The sequence below is a fragment of the Periplaneta americana genome, chromosome 8 (assembly GCF_040183065.1).
Source record: "Periplaneta americana isolate PAMFEO1 chromosome 8, P.americana_PAMFEO1_priV1, whole genome shotgun sequence".
Classification (NCBI taxonomy): Eukaryota; Metazoa; Arthropoda; class Insecta; order Blattodea; family Blattidae; genus Periplaneta; species Periplaneta americana.
The window spans coordinates 36,398,668-36,426,512 of NC_091124.1; the positions used below are offsets into that span (position 1 = coordinate 36,398,668).

Sequence of the window (27,845 nt, forward strand, 5' to 3'; positions counted from 1 at the left end):
TTCATTACACGGCCTTAGATGGCAGTTATTTTTAATTTTAAAATTCATTTATCTCATTAAATATCAGTCCTATCAAAATGTTTCATAGAATAAAACTTATCGCAAATTATTTTTAAAGAAACTTTTGTTATGTAACATTTTTCATAAAAATCAATAATAAGCTAGATATTTCGATTTATTTAATTCAGACCTCCTTATAACCCCCCTTTTAAGTAATGTATTTTGAATGCCATATAGCCTAAAATCTAAGTTACAACGAACTTAATTTATATTCCAATTTTCATCGAAATCCGTTCATCCATTATCGCGTGAGAAGGTAACAAATATACAGACAGACAGACAGACAGACATACATACAAATAAAAATTTCAAAAAAGCGATTTTCGGTTTCAGGGTGGTTAATTATATATGTTAGGACCAATTATTTTTGGAAAATCGAAAATTACCAGAAAAATTTCGGCTACAGATTTATTATTAGTATAGATGTATTGTATTTGACAATACTATGATATTTTACTGGATTGCTTGTCATAATATGGGACGATGTAGGCCTATAGACCGGTTCAGAGGCTTAGTTGGCGTGAAGAGTTGTTCGAAAAGACAGGCCTATCATGAGAGTTTGGCATGGAAACATGATTTTCTAAATGACAATGATTGAGTCGATAGCCCACCGTCGGCCGACAGACTAGACATCGGATTTCCCCGCTCAATACCCGGCTTCAAATACGGTGAGTCAACGTGGAATTTGTTGTAGGAAAGACGGAGTCTCTGCGGCAGTTTGCCCTTACGTACGAACTCGAAACTTGATGTGCAAATGTTTTTTTTACTTTACTTGAATGCGCACGTCTATATCGAAGGATAACTAGAAAAATCCGGGTAAAGTAATCAGAGAAAGAAAAGTCGTATTTAGTGTACGTTAAACTCTTCGGAACCAATGTTCCACTGTCGATTTTTAAATTGTAAATCGTCTGTTGTACTAGGCTACAGTGAACCTTCGATTATAATCGTTTATAAGTTCCGAAAAAACTATGACTATACTGCAATATGTTACAATCTTCCTAAGTTACTTTTACTCATATTATTCTGACTTAGCCCTCTCAGTTTATCTTCGTTCCATTGTCCATACATCCTTGCAATCTCTAGGTTTTCGTTGTTCACTCAAGGAGATTAAGGGGTTAGGCACAGCTTAACAGCAGTAAAATTTTGGAAATATTCAACATATTTTTCCTCCATTACTGTATCTTGTACAATAATAAAAATGAGTAACTTATGTGAAAAACATTGTTCTTCTGGTATGTGAAAAAAAAAATATATTTTTACGATTTAAAAAAAATTATTTATATATATTTTTTTTTTCAAAATTCTGTTCACTGTGCAGTGATGAAGCGTTTCCCACATAACTAAAAAACTATCCAACATTCTGTGATTAATTTTTTTATGTGTATATTTATGTAGGTCATATGTACAATATGATTCAAGATCACTTCTCTACCTTTGACAAATTGTCTGATAAAAAATAAATTCATTTAAAAAATGGTCAAGTATCAGTATTTTCTTCTAATACAAAATTTAAAAAATGTTATTTATTAAGGAATGTAGTTGAAAGAGCATGATATTGTAAACATGAGTTTCAGCAATAAAATAAAAGAGAGCGAACATGAAAAAGTTAACAAGTTTATGAGTTATGAGGGAAACGCTTCATCACTGCACAGTGAACTGCCACCATTTTGAATTTTGAAAAAAAAAAATATATATATATAGGCCCTATATATAAATAATTTTTTTTAATCATAAAAATATTTTTAATTGTATAGCAGAAGGTTAGTTTTTACACAAAGCAATTTTCATTATTTTACAAGATACAGTAATGGAGGAAAAAAATGTTGAATATTTCCCAAAAATTTACTGTTGTAAGCTTAATTTCACCCTTTAAGCTGTTTTTAACATCGCCAACTATTAGGAGACCTTCCTGACCTCATTTTTTCATCACATGGAAGACATAGCCGAACTTCGGGAGGTTCTGATTTCCTTTTGTTATTACTAGAAACGGAAAGAGTCAAATCTACATCTCTTCTGAAAAATTAACCATTTATTTCTCCCTCGCTCAGATCAACTCTGAGAATTATGACTCGACAACAATAAGAATTATAAACATTGAATGACTGTGAGATATTTAACACGGTTTGGCGACAAAGAAAATGATTACGAGATGACAATCGGAATGACGATGAAACAGGTAGCAACGATCAGATGACAGCGAATATGATAACGAGAAGACTATGGAGTAACGATGACACGTAAATCACAAATTGACAATGCTTAGAATGTTAACAAGATGACAGTAACAATTAGAATGTCGATGAGACGTTAATCATCACCGGGTGACAGTCTAAATGATGACGAGACGATAATGGGAATTAGATACAAATTATTGGAATGATGATGGGATGTGAATAACGATTAGACGGCAGTCAAAATAATGACGAGAAGATAATGAGACTTAGAGAAAAATTGGAATGACGATGAGATGTTAATAACGATTAGACGGCAGTCAAGATGATGACGAGAAGATGAGAATTAGCCTAGAGAAAAATTGGAATGACGATTAGATGTTAATAACGATTAGACGGCAGTCAAGATGATGACGAGAAGATGAGAATTAGCCTAGAGAAAAATTGGAATGACGATTAGATGTTAATAACGATTAGACGGCAGTCAAGATGATGACGAGAAGATGAGAATTAGCCTAGAGAAAAATTGGAATGACGATTAGATGTTAATAACGATTATACAGCAGTCAAGATGATGACGAGAAGATGAGAATTAGCCTAGAGAAAAATTGGAATGACGATTAGATGTTAATAACGATTAGACAGCAGTCAAGGTGATGACGAGAAGATGAGAATTAGCCTAGAGAAAAATTGGAATGACGATTAGATGTTAATAACGATTAGACGGCAGTCAAGATGATGACGAAACAGTATTCTGAATTAGATGAAAACTTGAATGACGATGAAACAATAACTTTTAGACGGGAATTATTGAGATGATGACGAGACGCTAATGAGAATTAGACAAAAACTGGAATGACGATGAAACAGTAATGACGATTAGAACGCAGTCAAAATGGTGACTTTACGATATTCCGAATTAGACAATAACTGCAATGACGATGGCACATTAGTAACGATGAGACGATAATGAAAATTATGGCAAGGTGATAATGAAAATTAGACAAAAACTGGAAAGACGGTGAAACATTAATAACTTTTAGACGACAATTGAGATGATGACGAGATGATAATAGAAATTAGACAAAAGTGGGTAGACGGTGAAACATTAATAACTTTTAGATGACAATTTAGATAATGACGAGATAATAATTAGACAAAAGTGGAAAGACGGTGAAACATTAATAACTTTTAGATGACAATTTAGATAATGACGAGACGATAATAGAAATTAGACAAAAACTGGAAAGACGGTGAAACATTAATAACTTTTAGACGACAATTGAGATGATGACGAGACGATACTGAGAATGAGACAAAAACTGGAATGTCGATGAAACATTAATGACGATTAGAAAGCAGTCAAACTGATGACGAGACGATATTCCGAATTAGACAATAACTGAAATGACAATGACACGTTAATAACAATTGGACGATAATGAAAATTAGAAAAAAACTTGAAAGACGGTGAAACATTAATAACTTTTACACGACAATTGAAATGATGACGAGACGATAATGAAAATTAGACAAAAACTGGAAAGACGGTGGAACATTAATAACGATTAGACGGCAGTCAAGATGACGACGAGACAATATTACGAATTAGACGAAAACTGGAATGACAATATCAAACGTTAGATGACAGTCAAAATGACAACGAGACGATAAAGGGAATTAGACAAAAACTGAAATGACGGTAAATATTAAAAGCAATTAGACGGCAGTCAAGATGACGACGAGACAATATTCCGAATTAGACGAAAACTGGAATCACAATATCAAATGTTAGATGACAGTCAAAATGACGACGAGACGATAAAGGGAATTAGACAAAAACTGAAATGACGGTGAGATATTAATAGCAATTAAACGGCAGTCAAATGATGACGAGTAGACAATGGGAATGGGACAAAAATTAGAATGACGATGAGGCGGCATCTTACGCTGACGTAAGACAAGAAGCTACGTAACATCTGCACTATTACATACATACATACTTACTTACAAACGGTTTTTAAAGAACCCGCAGGTTCATTGCCGTCCTCACATAAACCTGCCATCGGTCCCTACCCTGAGCAAGATTAATCCAGTCCCAACCATCATGCCCCACCTCCCTCAAATCCATTTTAATATTATTCTCTCATCTACGTCCTGGTCTTCTCAAAGGCCTTTTTTCCAACTACATACAGTATGTATTTGTGGATTCATCCATACGAGCTACGTGCCCTGGACATCTCAAAACAACTGCACAATTAGAGAAGAAAATTGAAGGGGCTCTGTTTCTGAAAAGAACCTTTAGAACTTGATAGAATAAACAAATGGTTTTCTTCTATTTTGGGGTGTTCTGATGATACAGTCTATACATAGCTCGAAATGTTCTATGATATGGTAAACAAACCAAAGACTCTCGCATCACTTGGGATTTTAGGGCAAATGCTTATGTGATCTTCTATGCATTAATACAACAATTATTTTTAAATATATACAAGTTTCTTGAAAAGTAATGGAGTTCGGTGAAGTTTTATAGTAGGTACCCAAAAATGTCTATTTGAGTCATTAACGCCTATTTCACGGTTTCAATGCCTGAAGTGCCTATTTTAAAAATTTAATGTATATAATTTTTTACTAGAACAATAAGATTACTTTTAGTCTCTATAATGCACAGTCTTTCACATCTGTTTCTATTTATGCATCTGTTGTTACCAACGGTCAACATTTTTCAAACATTATAAACAGCTGTTTCACAACTTTTCGAATTCTAATGTACCGGAACTGTCTGTTAAGTTTATGATACGACTGTGTGAGCTTATTGTATTGAAGAAAGATCCAAGTGTTTCAGTACTGAAGCGTGTGAATTAAGTCATAGATGGGGAAAGTGAAAATCTCAACGAAATTGAAATGAAAAATGTAAGTTTAACCATGCCTCTCTAACCTCTTTTTATGGGCTACAAAGAGTTTTTCTCAATTCACAAAATTATATTGACGGACCAAATTCAAAGCTTGATAGCATACAGTTTGGAGAAATGCTGTCATATATTGCAAAAAGATATGAATTAAAGTGTTTTAGACTTTTGATTTCATAACTTGTGTTCATTAGCTTTTTATTAAATATTTTAATATTGACAAACTGACAATATTCGTGTCATTATTTCGTGAGTTAATAAATGAATCGGAATGAATGTTTTAATCCCATGGTTTGTTACTTTATCAATTAATTAAATCACAATATTACATTCCTAAGTATAAAAGAAGAAACAACATTTTAATGGCCTGTTACAATATTTTAAATCTTTATTTCATTACATTTTCAAAACTAATAGCCTATTTTAGGTAAGTAAACATATATTTTAGTGCCTTAAAATTTCAAATTCTCTCATGCCAACGCTCGTACTGATTATATTTACGAAGTAAAGAATAATTGTTACCCTAATTGCACAGTTACTGTATGCAATTATTTTTTTATTGAATACCATCACTTGAACCAAAACAGAGTGGTTTTAAATTCAACACGCCTCAGGGTGTTTCTTTCGGAATATTTTTCTTCCAAAAAGAAGAAAATTTTACAGTAATTGCTTAACCATGTGTTACATAAACCAGTTAGCTTTCATACGCACTGATAAGTTTTCTAACTCCATCTACTGCTAATGAATGAAGGTTACTTTCGCCTATATACCAATTAACTTGATGATTGCCTTGGGACATATAGCTCTGGTAAAGCAACAAACTATTTTCAGACATAATATTCTGAGAACCAGTAATATGAGATTGCTATGTACTTAATGTCACTGTAAAGAGAAATGACGGTATAAATTCTTATTATTGTTAATCATTTTTATATTTCATGTCATTATAAAATTTCAAGTATTCTGTTCTTCCCCCGCGTAACAAACGCCGCGCCTTTATACAAGAACCTCAACATACTTTCGATGGAATTCGAAATCAGATTTTATAAGAAAATGTACCTTCAAGCCAGCCAGGTAAAGGGGAAATATTATCCAACGCGGTGTCCAGATCTGTTAAAGCACAGATTTGGTGCCAAAATAGGAGCCTACGGTCATTAGTTAGAATCCTACCCAAGACGTGAATCGTAACTAGTTGAGATTGTGATGTTTTATTTTGTCTTAAGTAGATGACCGACTAATCACTTCAGGTTTATAAAATGTAAGAAGAGGGTAAAGTTTCAGATTTTGATTTTGATCAAGGTCTACTCCAGTCTATAGAATTCAGAGACAGACGACAACGAGTAAATGGTAGTATATGGAAATTATTGATGAATTTTGACGGAAATAGAAGTATTTTACAAACTGAGATATATTTTTCGCAAATTCTAATGCTTAATATCCTATTTCACGCCTTGTTTGAAATATAATGCTTATTTAGAAATGATAAGATCATTTTAATTATAATTCTACATTTAATGTTTATTTAAACTGCAGAGGTTATTCAGAGGCGATGAGATTATAATTTTATTATAACTATAATTTTTATTTATCGTTTATTTTAAACAACAGAAGTTATTCAGAGACGATAAATTGATAATTACAATTATGGTTCTATATTAAACGTATTTAAACTACAGGCGCTATTCAGAGGCGATGAGATGATAATTCTATTGTAACTATAATTTTTTATTTATCATTCATTTTAAACTACAGAAGTTATTCACAGACGATGAGATGATAATTAATTGTAATTATAATTTACCATTTATTTAAAGTTTATTTTAAACTACAGGGACTATTCAGAGACGATGAGATGATAATTTTATTATAAATATAATTTTTTATTTATCGTTTATTTTAAACAACAGAAGTTATTCAGAGACGATAAATTGATAATTGCAATTATGGTTCTATATTCAACGTTTATTTTAAACTACAGACGCTATTCAGAGGCGATGAGATGATAATTATACTGTAACTACAATTTTCTATATATAATTTATTTTAAACTACAGGAGCTAGTCAGAGACGATGAGATGATAATTAACTGTAATTATAATTTACTATTTATTTAAAGTTTATTTTAAACTACAAAACCTGTTCAGAGATGATAAATTCTAATTGTAAGTATTTATTTATCGTTTATTTTAAACTACAGACGCTATTCAGAGACGATGAGATGATAATTTTATTATAAATATAATTTTTTATTCATCGTTTATTTTAAACAGAAGTTTTTCAGAGAAGATAAGTTGATAATTGTAATTATGGTTCTGTATTCAACGTTTATTTTAAACTACAGACGCTATTCAGAGGCGATGAAATGATAATTCTATTGTAACTATAATTTTTTATTTATCATTCATTTTAAACTACAGAAGTTATTCACAGACGATGAGATGATAATTAATTGTAATTATAATTATAATTTACCATTTATTTAAAGTTTATTTTAAACTGCAAAGCCTATTTAGAGATGCTAAATTCTAATTGTAATTCTTCATTTATCATTTATTTTAAACTACAGAGGCTATTCAGAGACGATGAGATGATAATTTTATTGTAACTATAATTCTTCATTTATCATTTATTTTAAACTAAGGAAGCTATTCAGAGGCTATAAGTTGATCATTGTAATTATGATTCTATATTTAACGTTTATTTTAAATTACAGAGGCTATTCAGGGACGATGAGATGATAATTTTATCGTAACTATAATTCTTTATTTATCCTTTATTTTAAACTACAGAAGCTATCCAGAGACGATAAGTTGATCACTGTAATAATGATTATATATTTAATATTTATTTTAACTACAGAGGCTATTCTTCAATTAATCTTTCTTCCATACTACAATCGCTCTTTAGAAACAATTGGATGATAAATGCCAATTCTTTATTTTAATACGTTTTTCAACTGTATATGCTACTGAAAAGAGATGAAATTACAATTTTAACATTTATTAAATGTTTTCTTGAGTACAGGAACTACTGAGAAACGATGAGACAGTATCTTTATTTATTGAATTACGGTTTATTTTAGGTAACAAACTATTAAGAAACACTGAGTTCATTAATTGTAATTTTAATTAATTATTTAACATCGATAGAGGTTATCCGAAGACGATTAAACCGTAATTTTGATTCTAATTCCTCATTTAACGTCCATTTCAAATCACATCTAGGCCAATGAGATGTGACAAGAGGTTGAAACAACAACAAAGAACCAATATTGTAATAGAAATAATAGGAGAGATGAAAATGTCTGTAGAAAAATCTATTCCACAGAAGCTTTCTAATTATCTGGAATTTACTGAAGATCAAAATATTCTCTGATCTACGGCTGTGTATTTCCTGCAATTGAAGAGCTCAGGGGTAAAACAATCAAAGTCACAATTCTCTTAGGGGTGATATCATCTTCTAATTCAGCATATTACTGCAAAATTTATTGCAGTTTCTAATGAAAAATGCAGGAAAAGACGACTGTATCCATGGTGATTCTTCTTTACCAGTTTTTATAAGAAAAAAACACTAAAGTTTGCAGTAATATACCTTATCACCTTTATGAGCACTGTGACGTAAGTTATATTGTTTTTCCCGTGTACTCTTCAGTTGTTTCAAGATATGAGGAGTTAATTTGCTTGACAACTAGTCAATTAAAATATCAAAACCCTTACACTGCGATTGACCGTTCTTTACGAAATATTACGGTACGTAAAATTACACAATTAGCTATAAATTGAAGTTTATTGTGGGGTATTAACTCTTAACACGTAACAAATAATGTCTAATAGTATTGTGGATTTTGTATAGCCGACTTTTAAAACGCTTTGTGTTAAATTTAAACACGATTTGGGATCAACGATGTAAGTAATTATACTTTATTCCACAAAGTATAATAAAATGTTAGCAGTTTAAATGTATTAGGCCTATTTATATTTTAGTATAATATTAATTATTATTTTAGCAAGTTTTATAAAATTATGACAGGAATAGAAATGTTATAAGAACGAAATGAAAAAAAAACATGGATTTAATTATTACATAGTGCAACAATATTTATACTGACTTATGAAGGTTAAAATTTTATCGTCTTATCATCATTTTGACGGCCGTCTAATGTTTATTAACGTCTCATCGTCATTTCAATTTTTGTCTAATTCTCATTATCTTCTCGTCATAATTTTTACCGCCGTCTAATTGTTATTAACGTGTCATCAAATCCAAATTTCTATCCCATTTTCATTATGATCTCGTCATAATTATTTTGATGCAGACTAATTGTTATTAAGGTCTCATCGTTTCCAATTTGTAATTTCCATTATCGACTCGTCACCATTTTGACTACCGTTTAACAATGATTAACATCTCATCGATCTTATTATCGACTTGTTATCATTCTAACTATTGTCCAATCGAGATTATTTACGTGTCATCGTTACTCCATAGTCAACTTGTCATCACATTCATTCTCGTCTGATCGTTGCTACATGTCTCATCTTCGTTCCGATAGTAGTCTCGTAATGATTGTCATTGTCGTCTAATCATGTTTAATATCTCACTGTCATTCAACTTTTATAATAATTCTCCTCGCTGTCACGCTATAACGCTTATTATTGATCTAAATGAGGGAGATATCAATAGTGAACTGCTTACAATTTAATAGATGTACAGATCGGACTTTCTCCAGTGCTGGTATTAATAAAAGTAAACTACAACCTTCCGGAGATCGACTTTGTCATAGTTTTCAGGTGATGAAAATAATGAGGTCAGAAGGGGTTGCTAATAGTTGGCGAAGTTAACAACAGCTTAATCTGCTTGATTGAATCGGAAGGGTGCCTATGCATGAACTGGATGGTGATGCAGGCGTTAATAATGCTATAAGCATAAACAAGAAGTTCTTAACAGGATTTCTTTTGAACAAGAGATCTAAAGAAGACGATGGCATCAACGTCCGAAAACAAGGGACTAGAAGAATTATCCTGAAGTCCAAGCAGGCAACATTCAATCCCCTAAATTTCTCACGAAGTTGTTGATTATAATTTTATTATGGAAACTGGATTTTATTTCTACTACTTTTCCAGATAAATCTCTCAGATAGGGGCGCGCGGTAGTGCCTGGATTAAGCCGTTATACTACATACAGAAAGGTTGCGTTCGATCCCGATGGGGTCATGGATTTTTTTCTATTGATCTAATACTGACGGCCGCATTTTTGCCCCGAGGCTCTTTCAAATTGAATTGAATTTCAGGAGGGAGCACTACGACCCAGCGACCTTTCACGATCGAATGCGCTAACCCTCAAACTGGGAGCATTCCAAGCCCACGTCGGCCGACTACACTAAGGTTCGCTGCGTACCCAGGTTTTGAGCAGGCAACCCCACTCGTCCTTAGGCTAGCCCCCTATTTGTGTCGCTAGTCGACGTTCGGGAACTACATTTGTCGTCGAGGGGACGGGCTCTTTTACGAATGCAGCGCACTGCACAGTGAACTTATCCCGTGATGTGCTAATGATGACGATGACGTGCGAACGAATGACGGGAATTAACCTGAGGTCTAAAGCCAAAAGTTGCTCAGCAATTTAACAGAAATGGGTATCGATACCAGGGGTATTTTCTTGGGATAAAGACGGAAAGTAGGTACGTAGTTTTCAACTAACAGACAGGATGTTGCTTTTTCGTATCTCACTATGTAACAGCGAGATAGAGACAGATTCAAGTAAAAATTTGCAATAGTCATATTTATGAAATGTAATACACAGAATATGATCGTTCACCTCTTCTGGGTATATGGACGTGAGGCCAGCAGCCGACTGCTCGGCCTGGGTCCTTTATGGGCTGTGTTGAGCAAGGTTATTATTATTATTATTATTATTATTATTATTATTATTATTATTATTAACAATACTCAGGATAAGATGCAAAACCTATGGAATCGACATATATTTAAGTTAACAGGAAAAGAATTGTTATACATAAAACAAACATAAGCCTAAGAAATATCAATACATTTAGTTATAAATTCAATCTGGCCTATTATTATTATTATTATTATTATTATTATTATTATTATTACTATTATTATTAATACTCATGATTCACTATCGAATCAGTATATATTTAAATTAATAGGTAAGGAATAATTATATATAGCCTAGAAATAAAACAAACGCAAGAATTATTAATAAATTTTGTTGTACCTATATTGCATTATCATTATTATTATTATTATTATTATTATTATTATTATTATTATTATTTTATTATTAATAATCAGGTACACTATCGAATTGGTATATATTTAAATTAATAGATAAAGGATAATTATATATAGCCTACACATAAAACAAACACAAGAATTATTAGTAAATTTTGTTGTATATTGCATTATTACTGTTATTATTATTATTATTATTATTATTATTATTATTATTATTATTAATACTCAGGTACACTATCGAATCGGTATATATTTAAAATAATAGATAAAGGATAATTATGTATAGCCTACACATAAAATAAACACAAGAATTATTAGTAAATTTTGTTGTATACTGCAATATTATTATTATTATTATTATTATTATTATTATTATTATTATTATTATTATTATTATTATTATTATTAGTCTTGAAAGAGTTGGTTATGATGCCCGCTCAAATATTAAATTTCTAATCAAGGGGACACCTATCAAATACTCATCTATTAATGGAGCAATTTTTTAAATTTTATCTTGAAAACGGGCCTAAGGATTTCAATGAAATGGTGTGAATCTGCAATCTTCGGTGCAGGAAAGCAATTTAGCTAAATTCCTCGAGTTTGGGAAAACTCTTTTAGAAGGTTATTGGCATATAACAATATTGATTTCTCCGAACTAATAATCTATACTAATAATAAAAGAAATACAAGGGACACATTTACACCTTGAACAAAAACGCGATGATTTACGAAGCAGTAGTGCAGGAACGAATCTAGGTTTTACCCCTCGACAGCGGCCCAGCTCCTCCTTTGCAGGTATGTATTGTATATTTTATCAATATTATGTTTTGCATTTTATGTTCAGGAAAGGATAACATTTTGTTTCAAAAGTTCTTGCTACGATAAGAAAAACAAGGCATTAATTTAGATTTTGATTCTTAATTAATTTGTATCTGATTTGTCTTACATTATTTTAATTGGTTATTTTATGGCGCTTTATCAACAGCTATGATTATCTAGCTGCTGAGTGAGATGGATAATGCCGGCGAAATGAGTCCAGGGTCCAGGGCCGAAAGTTACTCAAAATTTGTCCTTAATAGATTGAGGAGAAAATCCGGGAAAAACCTTAACCAGGTAAGTTGCCCCAGCCACGAGTCTTATACTTTATTAATCTTGATGATTTTGACTGAGTATTACAATTTCTGGAAAATATAACATCCTAACATATAAAATTTAGATGTCCTCAGCCTAAATTTACTGAGGGATAGTTGGTCTTTCTGGTGTGTATGGTAGTCTATATTTTATCATTATTATGTTCCGTGTGTTTTGTGTTTTATATTCTAAAATTATAGCATTTTGTTTCAAAACTTCTTACTACAGTATATTGCAAACAAATAAATAAATAGATAAAAGAGAGCGAAAAACGAAAAGAAAAAAAGAGAAAAAGATTGACAAATGCATAGCATTACTATGCTATAAATCTCAGCTATGTGGTAGGTAGGCGTTTCTATGGTAACTGCTCATTTGATAGAATAGCCCCATATGTTCAATGCTTTCTTCTTACTGTGAAATTACACAAGGGGGAAATACAAGGCGAAAAACAAAACAATAAAAATCTGAATCACAGAAACATCTGAATCTCGCTTCATGTCAAAAGCCACCTGTATTTACAGTAGCTATATTTCCACTGCGCACTGAAGCGAATTTCCACTCTCGCGCGCGGCTTTCAACGAAGCCCTGTACTTTCGTTTTCTTTCGGTTTGCAACACAATCTGTAGTCTTTCCTGAATCCTTGTACCTAGGCCACCTTTCTTACAAGCAAACATTCTCATGGGCGCAGATAAGAAAGTTAGGTTTTTTTCTGTTATATTAATACTGTCAAAACAAATACTTATACAAATTTTGACCACTCGAATACAATTACGAGGGCCGTAAAAATAAGTTTTCCTTAGGTCGTTTACAGAAAGGAAACACAATTTCATGGAAAGATTTATTGAAATAGGTACAGCAATTGTTGAGCTATTTTTCAACATATTCCGCAACGGAATTGAAACATTTGTCATGTCGTGGGATCAACTTTTGTATTCCTGTGTCGTAGAAGTCTGCCTCCTGGGATCGATACCAGCGTGTGACAGCCGTCTATATCTCTCTGTTGATCCCGCGGTGAGACAAATGTCTCGGTTTCGGTGGGGAATATGTTGAAAAATAATTCAACAGTTGCTGTATTTGTTCCAAAATTTTTTTTTACAATGAAATTGTGTTTTCTTTCTGTAAACGGCCTTACGGAAACTTATTTTTATGGCTCTCATAATTGCACTCGAGTGGTAAAAATTTGTATAAGCACTTGTTTTGATATTAGTAACATGGTGGAAGGAAAAAAAATTAAACTTTGTATCTGCCCTCACAGGAATCTTTGCTTGTTAGTGAATTTCGCCGGTCGCGATGATATTTTTCTCCGAATTTCTTGGGTATATTTGATATCTTCACTACTATTTACTTCCACAAACTGGGTCCCAGAATTCTCGTAATTCAATTCGCAGATAAATAATTGTATTTTTATCCACATAGCTATGTGTCCAAGGTACAGAACGAGGTACTGCTCGCTTCCGTATCTCAAGTCACACTGACGCAGTCAGCCCTGACTCATACTAAAGACGCCATTTTCGCCGCGCTTCCGCGTACACTGTCAAATATTTTACCAACATAATGACTTAATAAAACAGTGACAACGCTTGGCTCCTTTGACAGATGGTTCGAGTTTTAGTTCTGGTAAAGCCTGGTATTTTTCATTTGTAAGATTCCATAATGACTCTTATGGCGGACAAGTTCGCAGTTTGGTTTTTTCTCGGGGTTTTCCCGTTTCCCCACCTTACGAATCAACTCCATTCCGTTCGATATACATTACACTATTAGACTATCCCATATCATTTTCCGAACGACGGCTGATGACGCAAGAAGGGGGCTGATTAGAGACGAGTGGGGTTATCTGCTCTAAACCTGGACACGCAGCGAGCCTTAGTTTAGTCAGCCGATGTCGATTGGAAATGCGCCTAGCTTGAGGTCAGGATAATAGATCTTCTACGTCTTTAAATCCTTCTTTTTTATTTTTTTACGTAGAATACATAACTTATTTCCTTGTACCGAGTATTTACACCCTTTCCGGGATCAGTGGTGAAACAGGAAAAGTGTCAGAATTTAATATACTTACTGTAACAACATTATGAGCCACGGTTGAATGGTAATATTATTAGTCGTTAGGTCATGAACAAATGTAGTACTGGCGCCACTACCAATGACGCCATCTCCCCTAACAACAGGCATGATGTCGCCGAAGTTGTGTATAAAATGAACCGTGACGCGCGGACTCTCTCTCAGTAATATCTCGGCATCGAGAGCAGCTACAGACCTGTGAAACCACTCGTTTGATTTGTAATCGCGAGTTCTGCAATATTAAAATGATAATAATTACGTACGATACACTTTCAATGAACCACAGTAAAAAATGTTTTGTGAGTCGGGAGTAATTTCGGAATATCGCTTCATATGAAGAGAAAATATATTACATACCCTTTATTAATTACTTCTTTTATCATAGACCCATTCTCTGCATTTGTAAAACTAAACAAAAATAAAACATAGCTGTAGTTCCATCAAGTTAAATAAAAAAGTTTAACATTTGCTTTTAAATTATACTCAAATTGACTATATGTATTTTTTTTGGTTATTTAATAACGCTGTATCAACTATTCGGTTAATTAGTGTCGATGGAATTCGTGATAGCGTGATGATGACGAGAATTCGCCATAGATTACCTGACATTTGCCATACGGTTGTGGAAAACCTCGGAAAAAACCCAACCATATGATCAGCCCAAGCGGGAATCGAAGTCACATCCGAGTGGAACTCCGGATCATTAGACAAGCGCCTCAGCCGACCGAGCTACGCCGGTTGCTGATTCTATGTCTGAAATTCTTTTATGTTTCTATTGTTTCTTTTGTTTTTTTTTTTTAATATATTACTGTGTATTAACCTTTGTGTGTGTGTGTGTGTGTGTGTGTGTGTGTGTGTGTGTGTTTTTTTGTATAGCCTACAAATTGAACTACACCCCAACACGAGTTTTGTTCATACGGGTGTTACTTTCTTTTTTTTTAATGCTTTATATACTGTCCTAAGTTAGTATAAATAAATATCAAATATCAATAACAATTCCCTAAACTGAGTGAATTATTCTAAATGGTGATGCATTCATGTTACAACGCAGAACTCTTTGTGTGCAGTTTAAGAAGCTGAAGTTGTTATTTTAAATGATGATAATGATGCTGATGATGATAATAAAAATAATAATAATAATTACTATTATTATTATATGTGACACAATATCACATAAAACTCCAAAGCCTACTATTCGGCTGCTGGTTTCACGTCCACATGCCTCAGCAGAGGTTAACGATCATCCAACGGGAGTAACGTGTGGTCGTACTATCAGCCGTTACGGGTGGCTTAGGAAACCGGATTTCGCTACTCACTGTAGCTTCCCAAATTCATCACGATGATGGGTGGGCACTGGTCCCATACACTGGGCGGAATGTCATTAGAAAATTATTTCTCGCAAGAGGATTCGAACCAGCGCGCATATCGTAACGCGAGTTCTGGGCATAACGTCTTAGACCACGCAGGTACGGCGCGGGACCTTTTGAATATTAGCTAGTGAAAGGAAATACAGTAGGTATAACTGGTATGTTGTTGGCAACACGGTGAAGGAAGTCATTTGCTGCGAGACGCGGAAAATTATGAGGAAATATAGTATTTCCCTTGTATTTACATGCTTTTCTATAATTCACATTTTTCTGAACACAATTCTCTTCATAGTTGCAGTCATAATTTGGAAATATGTATGAGAAATAAGCTTGAAAATGTATCAGTGTTGAAAAAATGTGGAGCTATATAACAATGAAATAAATATTATTTCACGACTACATTAAAAACAGAAATACAAAGTGGTGGAATTAGAGAAGGCTTCGATCACAGAATGTTACGTTTAGTTTGTGACGTAAGCTATCCAGGCTGAACCACTGAAGGAGTATAAACTGCTGAAGCTGATTCAGTAAACATCCCCCCCTACCTAAAAGCCAAATTGGCTAGTCTCTTATATGAGACAACTCATTCTGCCTAAGGTATTCTGTGGTTATCCTAAGGCGTTAGGACAAATGTCGGGATGAGCCACAAAAGAAATGGGCCACGGAACCTATATGCCCTTCCCCATTCCCCATTTTCTAACAAACGACGTAATGCCCTAGTTCACAAACTATAAATTGCATATTTAATTTGCGAGATCACTCATTTAGTCGCAATGCGAAAGGACAGGGAAGCTTTCAATTTGCAGATTCAGAATTCACGGCGCGGCGTCTCTCCTAGCGGTCTTCACTTGTCTTGTCATCGAACAACAGACGACAGAGTCTTCTCGACTCCTCCTGCACTGCGAAATGACACAGTTCATTTCAATGTGCAGATTTGCACCAGCCATTTCTTCCTCGTCCCGTCCCGTAATCACTTTGATCACATTTCCGTCCCCCTCGCGTATGTGGTACCTAAGAGGTTACGTCCATTTTCGGTTTTTTCCCCATCAAAATTTTCTAGAACTTCTTCAGTGGAGCAGCGTAATCCGGAGTGAGACTAGTGGCCAACAGGCTTGGAGCTCACATACAGTATTTAGTTTCTTACAGCCCCGAACCCCTTGCAAGGACGCGTTTTGCGTACCTTTTAAATTTGTCCTCCAAATTCTCCTCTTTCAATTCAATTCAATTCAATTCAATTCAGTAAACGTCACGACGACATCATTTCGGAAAACTATTTTTTTTCGAGAAAAAGAATGGCTGAAACCTACCCTATAATGCAAGTATTTTGAGATCTATTCTCGAAATATTAAAGTTATAGTTTCATTAAAACCTCCCCGTAAATAAATAAATTTTATTGGAATAAATAATAAAACTTTAAATTCACTAACAACTTCCAGGTAAATTTACACGTTTTTGTACACCAGCATTATAAACAGTTTCATCGTTAGTGAAAATCATGCATAATATGCCACATTATCGCATTAGGACCGTAAAAATATATTACCATGACAACTACTCGTAAAACGTCATGACTTCTATTATGACGGCATATCTTGTGCCATAAAGTTAATATTATTAAACATTTTTCCATGCCATACTATTTAAGACGTCACTGTTGTCATAGCAACCCCTTTCTTCATAGACCATGATATCAAACTACCCATCATTACGAATTTTAATGTTAGTTCTTTATTAATTGTTTTTTAATGCTGGATTATAAAAATAGCGTATGAAACACGTTTATTGCACTCGTCAAACGTGAGAGCTCGTGTCCTAAACATTGACTCATGCATTGAAGTATAACACTATAAACTAGTTTCATAAAAGCTATACTATAAAGAAATTCCTTGCACTCAAAATACTCCAGACTTTCTGATGGCAACTTTCTAATATCTTATCCTTAAGTTCGTTGTATCGTGTACCTACAGGAACAATGCCGTTCGATAAAAATATTCGTAAGCGTTTTATTAAAAATAATAATGTATTTTAATATATGTCTCGAATTAAGTAATTAATGGCCTAAATTTTGTCTTTAATTAATTAATCAAACATAATTAAATAAGGTTATATGGAAAAATTAATAAAAGAATTTAAAAAAATACATAATGTGTCTTTTATTGCAAGTAAAATATCTTAAAATGAAAACAAATATTAAAAATGAAGACCAATATTTTTTATCATTCACATGTCTGTAAATTCTAATAACGTCCGAGGAAAACATCACGACGGTAAGATGTAAAAAAATAAATCCTGGGTCTAATATATTATCTGTATATATTCCCATTTTACCACATAAATATTTAAACCACAAAATACTGTTGAATAACTATGTGCTAGAGCTTTTTCCTACCAAATTTGAACGAATATTGTAAAAAAATTGTAAGCCATAATGTACGAAAAAGTGGTAACTAATGCAAGATGTTTGTATGTTTTGTCGTGTACGTATACAAACGGGGTATTTCACTGCACAAAAGCTTCTTGAAAAATAATTCAGTCTTCTTTGTATCACAGAAACGAAATAATACAAACACAATCACTTAATATTACGTAATTTTACGTAAACACCATTTAAAATAAATCACTAATATTGTAGTTAAATTATATATCACGTCATAAATGATAAGAAACGTACGAAAATATTGTGAAACTCGAATAAATAAAATAAATTGAAATAAACTACTGTTACGTAACAATGACTACGGTATTGAAATCTTGCACCACAACATTACTGCACTCTGGTGGACACTTGACGAAATTTCACTCGCGTTTCACAATACGGTACGTAGGCTATTTCACATCACTGAACAATCAGATGACTGACCTTGGTTGAACATTTCCATGTGTGCCTTAAATCACTGTTGAATGAAACAGGATCCGTGCCGCAGAGGTGACTTCCGGACGGATGAGACGCCATATTGTTCACCTATCTTGTGTTTTTTTTTTCTGGTTGGATGAAAGTTTACATTGGTACAGCTTCAATCTACAAAACAATAGAAAAACGAGTGATGAGTAACTACAAAATGGCACGTTTCAAAATAAATTTTCGATATTTTAATTTTATTACAGAATTACTGCTTTGTGTAACAATATTATATAAAAAATATATTACAATAATTTTAATAAAAAGCAACAAATGCTTCGAAACACAAAAATAATCGAATATTTTATTTATTTTACACATAAAATGTAGATGAAATCAAACATTTTTATTTTATAAAGTACTAAGGCTTCAACAATAACGATAAAACATATTTCTAATTAAATATTTCAGACAATTTAAATATTTTAATAGTTGTACATTAACGAAAATGATAAAATACCTCTGTTAACAATGATGGCGGCAGTGATCCTAGTGTTGACGTCACAGGCATAATGGCGGGAAGTAATGTTTCATGTTATGTCAAGATATTGGTAACACTGTTACCAATATAGTTTGGTAGCACTGAAAGATGATCTGGCAACGTAGTGTTTGCAGTTGTTCTGCTCAACAATTAACATTTTCAAGCAGAGATATTATGGTAAAGAGAAATGATTTATAGACATCTTATGGCTGATTTTCCATACTGATGAACAGGATGTTTTGAAGACATTCTCCAAGAGAGTAATGTTGCTGGTAAGTCATGATTTTACCGTGAGAACTATAAGAAGGCTTCTGGAGTGAAGTTACTACACTATTTACATGTTCAGTAAGACGGTAGGTATGAAGAACACAAGATAATCTTTAGTGATTCCGGTGCTAACGATGCCCATAGGAATATAGCTTCGAACAGAAGCGGCATAAAATAATGTTTATGGGAGAAATTTATGATCGAAGGAAACCGTAGTTAGGAGAGGCTCCGAACAAACTGGAGGCTTTGTACCCGAAGCCATGACCTCGTGAACTTCATGGTCTGTGGCATGCCTTAATTGATGCAAAAGCCCCAACGTGAAATGAGCTGTACTCAAGGATGCTATAAGATGTCATGAACAAGACATCCTTGGACATTTAATTGTGTGTACAAATGTAATGACTTGAGGTACACTGCAGTGTGTGTCCCGAGAACCAGATCTGAAGTCTTTTGTTACTCTTAGATGTGGGATATAACGAAGGAGATCAAGAAGACAGTTCCAGATTTATTGTTGAGGTAGTTGTGAAATAAAAAGCGATGAGCAAAAAAGAGAAATCAGAAGACAATGATGACAGATCGAGGGATCATAACATGAGAAGCTTTGTCTTGTATACAAATGTTCAGCGATGAACGTCCGAGAAGAAGATGGGAAGATCTTAAACGTATTACTTAACAATAATGATTATTGTTGATAGAAAGGTAGTTCAAACGATGGTAAAGCCGGAGCGAAAGAGTAGTAAATGTCATAAGAAATTTTAAAAGATGTTTGAAGTTTTTTTACTGGAAGTCAGTAGTTATATTTGAAGTTTCTGGGGATGAAGTAATATTTTGAATTAAAATTTAATTTTGAACGGAAATATTTTGTTGTTTTGTAGTCAATTTGAAGTTCCATTAAGAGTGAGGACAACAAAGTGACGGACACGTCTTTAAATGCAAGGAATGTGTCGAATAAAAAAACTGACGCTTCTTTCAGCAATCGAAGAAGATGTTTGGACGTCTGATTGTTACAGAAAGTTAGACCAAACCGGATGACAGGACAGCGATGAAGTGGTAAACCGATGGAAAGTGAAGAATTCTCTCGCAGAAGGCTCAACATCGGGAGGAAAAGAGTCTGGTGATCACGTCTCCTGGCCTTGAGACGAAGATGTGACGATGTCTGCAGAGGCGCTGTCCTTGGGGAGACCCGAGGAGGAAGGCGTGGTGTCACCAATTCCGGGACGCTACCACTGAAGTGAAGACTTGCAGCGATCCCGGGGCGGTGTCATCCGGGATCTGCAGCTGTCGTCGACAACTGGAGTGTCCTCGGAGGACATTCTTCTGCGTCGCCATCCCGGGTGTCCGGCAGCCTGCACAGAGGAGAGGTCTTCACTTGACGTTGTCTGGAGCAAGAATGCAACCATCACGAACGTCCCATCCCAATTTTATATGTAAGTCACAAGCAGGAGGAACCCGAGGAGGGAGGGTAGGGGGGCAAAAGAGGAAGGAGGGAAACCTTTTTTTTTTCCCATCAAGCTGCAAGCAGTGGCAGGCAGGCAAGTCTCTCTACTCATCTGCAAGTCCTATAACAGAGCTAATTATCAAGTTAATATGGCCATTCTGTATGGGGAAGCAGTAGAGGCTTTCTATAGTATAAAGAGGTAGGAGGGGGGGAGGTTTTGGTTTGGAGCCAGCAGTGATAGAGGGAGATAGCTACATTGATCCTTACATCAAGTGCGAGAGAGAAGGGAATACTACATTGATATTATAAGTTGCTTCAATCGCTGTATTCATTTGTAAACTAACCAGCTTGGTATATTCCAGGGAAGTGTATATAGTCTTCTAGGCAGGACTTCCAACAGCATGCACGGCATAGCACATATACCCAGACGTTTGCTCATGCAACTTTCATACAATTTAAAGTGCCGTTATTCAACGAGGGGGTGGGTGGTGGTACTAGTGGTTGCTTGGAGGAGGTGGTGAAAGGATGGGAAGCTAAAGAAGGAAGGATTATGCAGGAGATAGAAAGGACGACGTGGAAGGAGAGAAAGCCTGGGTGGAAGGGAGTGTCTTAGAGGTGGAGGTGTTTAGATTCTACTAGGTGCCGGCATGGTGGGAATTTTGATTCCAGTGTTTGCTAGTTTACTGGTATCTTGTGTATGTCAGCAAAGACGCAGGGGAGGAGGGATGATAAAAAACACAACCCTTAGCATTAAGAATTTCAAATTTTTTTCTTTATCGTGTACATACTTTCTTGGACGGGACGAATGCTGCCTTACTGTATTCTAGGGATTGCTTCTTGTGGCAGTATGTGCTGCCTTCATGCATTGACAAGAACGGAAACTGCACAGCTCGTAGACGGGAGGGCGGATAGGGGTATCGGAGGGGGGGAGGGCCGCTGCGGAGGAGAGGCAAGCCATGCCGAAACATATTCATTTATACATTCATTCATTTCATCCGTCGAGCGCTGCTGGCTGCCGGCTGAATAATATCCAAATCTGAATATAAAATAATGATAATACATATATGGATGAACACTCGCGTCAACTTGGAACTGAGCTGCTTTTAAACAGAGGCGAACGTCACCCAATTTCATTTGTTCTGTGACTGAGCGAATGCGTCTATTATTTCAACTATGTCTGTCTGTCTGTCTGTCCGTCCGTACGTCAAGCCAGCGCGCCTGCCTATCTCGCTTGTACGCAGGATGTGTTTTGATATTTAGGCTATTTAATTAAATAAAAAAATCTGCTACTGAAATTTTAAAACACTGACAAGATAACACAGAAATACACATATCCATCAAGTAAATAAAGATAAACAGCAAAATATTTTTATCAACAGTTCTGCTTAATAATTTATTTATTATTATTTATTTATTATTAATATTTGTGTGCTGAACAACAGCCAGAGGCCAATTATAGTTCAGCACAGTACACAAACAGAAGATACAAAGGTGCAAAACAAAAATAAATAATATCTTAAATAACAAAAACATACATGAATACAATTGAGTACAAACAGTAAAAACTAATAATCAAAACGAAACTAAACCTTAAAAGGATCTAAATTGTGCCCATGCAAATTGGCATATTTTATGCACCTACAGACTGGAGAAAGTGATTTTGAATTTCGGTTATAAAAATTTTTTTGAAATCTTAAACTTTTTGTAGGAATATGAAGGCTGATATTGTTTATGATAGACTCACAATCAATATCACCCTTGATAACTTTGCAAAGAAATTGATAATCAAGATTTAGACGTCTAGCATAAAGGCTACAACAGTTAAAATATTTACAGGTAATATCATAGTTAAAGTCAGTGGAATTGTGTATATATCGAAAAGCACATAAGGAAATAAATTTTCTTTGAATATTTTCCAATTTAACCGAATCGGTTGAAGTAATGGAATTCCAGGCTACAGATGCATATTCAAGTTTAGAGCGAACCAAAGTAAAGTATAGAATTAATAGTGACTCAGGAGTAGAAAAAGAATAAGTTATAGACCTTATTAAACCAAGCATTCTTATTGAATGATTATAAATATATTGAACATGATCGTGAATGTATAATTTAGAATCGAGTAGTACACCAAGATCTTTTATAGAATTTTTCCTAATAATACAGGCGTTATTAAGAGAATAATTAAATTTTATGGAAGTAGTTTTTCGAGAGTACGAAATGACAAAAGTTTTTGTTTCATTAATTTTCATTCCATTAATGTCAGACCAAAGTTCAATGGAGTTAATATCATTTTGAAGAGTTTGGCAATCGGCAGAACTATTTATTAATAATAATAATAATAATAATAATAATAATAATAATAATAATAATAATAACTAATCAGTGATAGAAGTACAGAGGTGGGGAATGTCACGTTGACAGAGTAACTCTTATTTTTATTTTTTTTTTTATTTCTATTAATTGCGGTCGTCATCCGAATAAGGGCGTATACGGCAAAATGTAGTTCTGATATAAACTGTTTTCAATGTTTGTAAGCTGCCAGGTTCATCATAGTTGCGTCGAAAAAGTTTTTCATTAAAGTTAAATACTTTCGTGGATATTTAAAACAAAATTATTGAAACGTAACGGCAAATAGTATGCTCTGCTATTAGTAAATAATAATAAACATCTGCGCATCTCGTGACAGGGATTCAAAACTCCTGCTTAATTTGACGTTAAAAACTAGTCATTAAGTGAATTTCCAGCTGAATAAATAAAGAATTTTCAACATGTGTTATAGAGGTTAGTAATCTCCCAAAGATATTCTACATTTGAGGTGTAACAAATTGTGGCTAACATCATTGGTTTTGAAATAAAGAAAGAAAAAATGTGTTAGTTCTATATAAATAAATCTGTGTATTCGGTTTTAAAGTTAATTTTTATAAAGTTAGTTTCTATACTTGTAGTAATTATTGTTCTCGTTGTTGTTAAAAAAAATATGGTTTAATTAACGACGCTCGCAACTGCAGAGGTTATATCAGCTTCGCCGGTGTGCCGGAATTTTGTTCCGCAGAAGTGTGTTGGTGGTTTGGAGCGAACTACTTCTACAAACATCAAGACATATACATATAAATCATCGTTACATATACAGTCCCTGATAAATTTTGATTACACACAGCAATCATCAATGATAATTATCTGTATGTTATTAAAATCAGATAGAATATTTTAGATCTAAATGATCAATAACAACCACTATTTGCATCAATGTCAGGTAACATTCAGATCACAAGCGAACGCATACTATACGATTGAAATTCTACATGTATAATTACAACCAATCGACAACATAAGATCCATCAGTCACAACACAACGTCGATATTGTATATAGCCTAGTACCTTAAGACATTTCATCTTCGAACAATGTGAATTTTAATTAATTCTTTTAAGATAATATATTCATTTATTCATTTTATTCATAATTTATTTTAACATTACTGATAATTCGTATAATTCTAATTGATTAATTTGTATTTATACTGTAACATGAGTTATATGTATACACAATCAATTTTAATTCAATTTTAAAGTTTGCATCACATTGAAATTAATTATCCTCCAATTTTATTTATAGTTTTATACATAAAGCTCATGAAGATCCAACACCAAGTATAATACATTGCTCATTTGTTATTTGCTCAATTTGATCAACGTTCAGATTACATATTTTATTATATCTGATGAATGCCCAATAAGGCGAAAACGTTAATATAATTCCATACTCATGTAGCAAATAAACATTTGCAAATAGATGTGTCTTATGATTGAAATTTATATATACTTATTCTATTACTAGGCATATCTGAAAATATAAAAATGAATTGTAAACTACTGACATGAGCCTGTCGCATTTAAACACACTTAAATGCCATGGACCGGGATCGAACCCGCAACCTCGAGCATAGAAGGCCAGCGCTATACCAACTACGCTACCGAGGCCGACTCGTTTTTTAATTGGTTATTTTACGACGCTTTATCAATTGGTATGGTTATTCAGCGTCTGAATGAGATAAAGGTGATAATGACAGTAACATAAGTTCAGGGTCCAGCGCAGAAAATTACCCGGTATTTGCTCTTAAGGTGTTGAGGGAAAACCCTGGAGAAAACCTCAACCAGATAACTTGTCCCAACCAGGATTTGAACCCGCGCCCACTCGTTTCAAGGTCAGACATGCTAACTGTTATTCCACTCTTTTTTGGTTATTTAACGACGCTGTATCAACTACGTTGCGGATAGAGGAGACGGCCTTCAGATATGGAGGGCAGCTGCGAATATATTGAATAAGCAGTCGTCGACAGCCGATAAGAGGTGGTCCTCCAGCTTGGGGGTTGGGCGAAGGGCTAACAACCCATCACCGTAAAAAACAGCTTGTTACGAATCCATACAATAAGCCTCGGAATGGGAAAGAGATGAAGGGTGTTTGAGAATAAGGTGCTTAGGAAAATATTTGAGGCTAAGAGGGATGAAGTTACAGGAGAATGGAGAAAGTTACACAACACAGAACTGCACGCATTGTATTCTTCATTTGACATAATTAGGAACGTTAAATCCAGACGTTTGAGATGGGCAAGGCTTGTAGCACGTATGGGCGAATCCAGAAATGCAAATAGAGTGTTAGTTGGGAGGCCGCAGGGAAAAATACCTTTGGGGAGGCCGATACGTAGATGGGAGGATAATATTAAATTGGATTTGAGGGAGGTGGGATATGATGATAGAGACTGGATTAATCTTGCACAGGATAAGGACCGATGGCGAGCTTATGTGAGGGCGCCAATGAACCTGCGGGTTCCTTAAAAGCCATTAGTAAGTAAGTCAGTAAGTAAGTAAGTAAGTAAGTATCAACTACGAGGTTATTTAGTGTCGATGGAATTGGTGATAGCGAGATGAGGCCGAGGATTCATCATAGATTACCTGACATTTGCCTTACGTTGGGGAAAACCTCGGGAAAACCCCAACTAGTTAATCAGCCCATGCGGGAATCGAATTCGCGCCCAAGCGAAATTCCGGATCGGCAAGCAAGCACCTTAACCGACCGAGCTACGTCTGTGGCTGCACTCGTTCTCAACGTCTACTTTAATTATTACTGTGACTCCTACATGGTACTTTGAATTTCTGATAGCTACTCTATCTAACCGACCTTAACTTAAAAGGTACTAGATAATTCACGATTCAATTACAAGATCATAGGCCTATTATGAAAACAAACGCCATAAACATTTATTAAAACAATAAACTTATAATACAGTGCGTCTAGAAATAGAGTGGACCGCGGCGGCCTTGGACTGGGCAAGAGTTGTCGCACCTACTACCAGATTTACATGTAAACAGCCGGCAAGTCTATTCTATCTTTAGACGCATGTTATTTCCGGCATTAAGTCTAAAAAAGGACACAGTTTAAAGTGTTTTAATATGTTATTGTTTAGTTAACTGTCCCAAGACACGTTTGAACCTCATAAGTGACAACAATAGGGCATCACCCATGAGACAACTAAGCCACGAGATAATGGGGTAGTATGTACTATTTTATAACTAAAAGATAACTTTATTAATGTCGAAAAGCAGATGATATTTAATAATAATAATAATAATAATAATAATAATAATAATAATAATAATAGTAATAATAACAAAAATAATAATTTATTTATTTAAAACAGTTATATTACCGGTTGTTCTGTATGGTTGTGAAACTTGGACTCTCACTTTGAGAGAGGAACAGAGATTAAGGGTGTTTGAGAATAAGGTTCTTAGGAAAATATTTGGGGCTAAGAGGGATGAAGTTACAGGAGAATGGAGAAAGTTACACAACACAGAGCTGCACGCATTGTATTCTTCACCTGACATAATTAGGACCATAAAATCCAGACATTTGAGATGGGCAGGACATGTAGCGCGTATGGGCGAATCCAGAAATGCATATAGAGTGTTAGTTGGGAGGCCGGAAGGCAAAAGAACTTTGGGGAGGCCGAGACGTAGATGGGAAGATAATATTAAAATCGATTTGAGGGATGTAGGATATGATGGTAGAGACTGGATTAATCTTGCTCAGGATAGGGACCAATGGTGGGCTTATGTGAGGGCGGCAATGAACGTCCGGGTTCCTTAAAAGCCAGTACGTAAGTACGTAATCTGGCAGAGCTAAGGCCAGTAGGCCTTCTCTTCCGCCCAGCCAGACTCTAATTCTAATTGAACACACTTGCTTACACAGTTATTACATTAATATCTAGACCATAAAACAACATGAAAGTAAATAATGAAAGTTGGATAAGTAATGTTAGTGTGACAATAATAAACACTGTTAAGAAATAGTGACAACAACAACAACAACAACAACAACAACAACAATAATAATAATAATAATAATAATAATAATAATAATAATGAGATAATTTAGATATTTATCTGTGATATATATAACCATTAAACATTGAGAAACCTGAAACGGCAATTATTGTTAACAAGAATTGTTAGAAAAATATTTCGTTAGCCTATTCTTAAATTGGTTTGATGTCTGACAGTCCCTGACATTACTCGGTAGGGAATTCCAAAGCCGAGGAACAGCCACAGTGAAAGAAGATGAATATGAGGATGTTCGGTGGGAGGGAATGGATAATATTGAGGAGTGTTGTGATCGTGTGTCTAGGTTATGATGGGTGGATAAATTTTGAAAACGAGACGCAAGATAGACAGGAGTGGAGAAATGCAATATGTGAAAGAGAAGGGAAAGACAGTGGATTTTCCTACGATCTTTTAGACGGAGCGAGGAC

At 34.4% G+C, this 27,845-nt stretch overlaps 1 long non-coding RNA gene across 2 annotated transcripts in view; it reads right to left on the reverse strand.

Annotated features, from left to right (window-relative positions):
- Positions 1 to 27,845, reverse strand: part of LOC138704646 (uncharacterized) — a 1,589,272-nt gene that overhangs the window by 147,682 nt on the left and 1,413,745 nt on the right. Inside the window, exons 14-15 of one of the 2 annotated variants that reach the window (XR_011333384.1) lie at positions 19,313 to 20,946; positions 18,814 to 18,972 (exon numbers count right to left, since the gene is read on the reverse strand). This is a non-coding gene — a long non-coding RNA (uncharacterized lncRNA). Of the gene's footprint in view, positions 1 to 18,081; positions 18,973 to 19,312; positions 20,947 to 27,845 lie in introns of those variants that run through there. The other variant, XR_011333385.1, reaches the window with a different exon arrangement.